The sequence below is a fragment of the Zea mays genome, chromosome 4 (assembly GCF_902167145.1).
Source record: "Zea mays cultivar B73 chromosome 4, Zm-B73-REFERENCE-NAM-5.0, whole genome shotgun sequence".
Lineage (NCBI taxonomy): Eukaryota > Viridiplantae > Streptophyta > Magnoliopsida > Poales > Poaceae > Zea > Zea mays.
In genome coordinates this window covers 29530315-29532576 of record NC_050099.1, presented here as the reverse complement: position 1 = coordinate 29532576, position 2262 = coordinate 29530315, and the positions used below count along the sequence as shown (strand labels likewise).

Genomic DNA, 2262 nt, shown 5'->3' with positions numbered 1-2262 from the left:
ATAATCCAGATTATTATAATCCCATTCACAAAACGGGTTTTGAAAATCCAAAGGTGATCCACACAGCCACTAAAAAACGACTGTCAATTCAAACATTATAAATAGAAGAATTCACTATTCAGAGGATAACACACCTCTGGCCGAAATACATGACTTTGAGATCATTATTCAGTTTTACAGGAACTGATTGGTGTCAATTCCTTTACACAAAATTGAGTATTAATCCATATTTAATTGTGCTTTTTGTAGACATTATGGCTATTGTAGTCCACTTGGATACAATCCATCGCACAATGTGGGGTACATTCAGGAAGATTGTTATAATGGATGCTAGGTACATTCCATTAATATATTACCGATATGATGTTAAATCTATTAGTACTGATCTATTCTTCACAAAATCAATGTCATAAGGTGGTCTTTACATACCATTAAAGTTTGGGGCGATTTACTAAATAAAAATGCACTTCGCTGGGCGTTGGCTAATGAGAATTATAGCATCATAATTGGGACCATGTTTCGGCGGTTCAGAAAACAAGGTACAACAAATGTTTACGCCTTGCAAACACATTATTCACTAATTTTCTTTTATAATGATTAATATTGATTATTTAAATTTGCTATTCTAGAATGTCTCGAATCAACTGACCATACAACAATACACTTCAAACCGTTCCATCACAACACCCATTATTTTGAACGTAAGTATTTTATAAGATTACCTACATCAAAATTATGTTCTTGTTTTCTTTATATTGTGAACTGAGTATACATGTGATTAAATGTTGCACTCATTGCAGCAATTCAAAAGGCTTTGGTGGCGCGGAACGATCGTCAGTTTGCCGTTAGATATCTTGACGACCAAAGGAGTAGATAGAGTCTGTAACTTTTGCAAATCTGAATTTTATGATGGAATACATGTACTGTTATTGATGCAACTTACATGTGTCAAGGGTTGTAAAACATTTTGTTCTACTGGGACATATCAATGAATAAGTGGAACATCAAATCGTTTAGCCCGTACGTTTTCCATTTAGAACACTATATTGGTTTAATGTTGTGTCATGTTTGACATTAAATTCGTAACTTCTATCGTGAAATTACGTCAAATATACAGATCAAATCCGGAACAAATTTAATGTACATTCGGTATACCGAAGCCCATCTATAGGAGCTAGGCGTGCTCCAGAAATGATATTCCACATCACCAGAGTTATGAAAACAATTACTTAGCGCGTCACCCATATCCATCTACGCAGTTCAAACTTGGAATATAATACAATATCTTATACGGACACCAAAATTGTTCTCCTATCACCTCTCTCTCTCTAGGTCTTATCTCTTTACTCTCGGTTATGATGCTTGTTTCTATAACCTCTATTACCAAGGGCATCTTTTTTTATCTTCTATTAGCTTGGTTTATTGCAGACATTTCATTTCACCCTTGGTTCTTGCAGTATTATTTTTATGCTCATGTTTTCTCGGGTACTGTTCTTGTTATAGATCCGATGGGACATAATGCCGGTCGCAAACCATTCACAGACATCTCTACCAATATCATTAGAGGTAAAGGTCAATATACAAACTGACCATACATCGTCGAAACATAGTAAGTAGGGAACACTAATACACTAACTTACATTATAGGTGATCAAAATGAATTGCTTGGACCAATGGTCGATGCTAAGGAGCGTAAGAGGAAAAGGGATAGGGAAAGATATGCAGCGATGTCCGTTGAACAAAAAAACGAGAAGAATAGGAAGCGTCGTGAAGCACGTCAACGAAACAAGGGACACAATGTGATGCCCAATGTGTCAGGAGGTGATGAAAAACGTCACATTTTAATTAATAAATCTGCGCATAAACCTACAGTTGGAAAGTAATTGTGTTCATATTTTATAGGTGACCAAAATGAACAGCTTAGGTTGTATAATCAGACACCAAGGCGGAAAGAGGGAAAGTTAGAGTACATAAGAAAACGTAGAGCACTGCAAGCTAGCACTTTGAATCAGGGGTCCATCGCCATGGAGGTCCCAACATATACCTCTGAGGTTCTACACCCTACAGCATATGTATCGGAACCTGATTCATCCTCTGATAACGCATGCGACTGGGTTATCCCTGAATACACCAGTACACCTTTCATGCCAGCTTCAACACAAACTGAGGATGTCGGTTCACCCGATATGTCTACTGAGCCACTAAGACGTAAACATCATGTTCTGCGTGGTGAAAGACAAGCTATCTTAGCCCGTCAAAACA

At 37.1% G+C, this 2262-nt stretch overlaps 1 long non-coding RNA gene across 1 annotated transcript; it reads left to right on the top strand.

The window, feature by feature from the left end:
• Positions 1–241: 241 nt before the first annotated feature.
• Positions 242–456, top strand: LOC103652998 (uncharacterized). The gene is made up of 2 exons (XR_002268685.1): positions 242–334; positions 415–456. It is a non-coding gene; the product is annotated as an uncharacterized lncRNA (long non-coding RNA).
• The last annotated feature ends 1806 nt before the right edge of the window (positions 457–2262 follow it).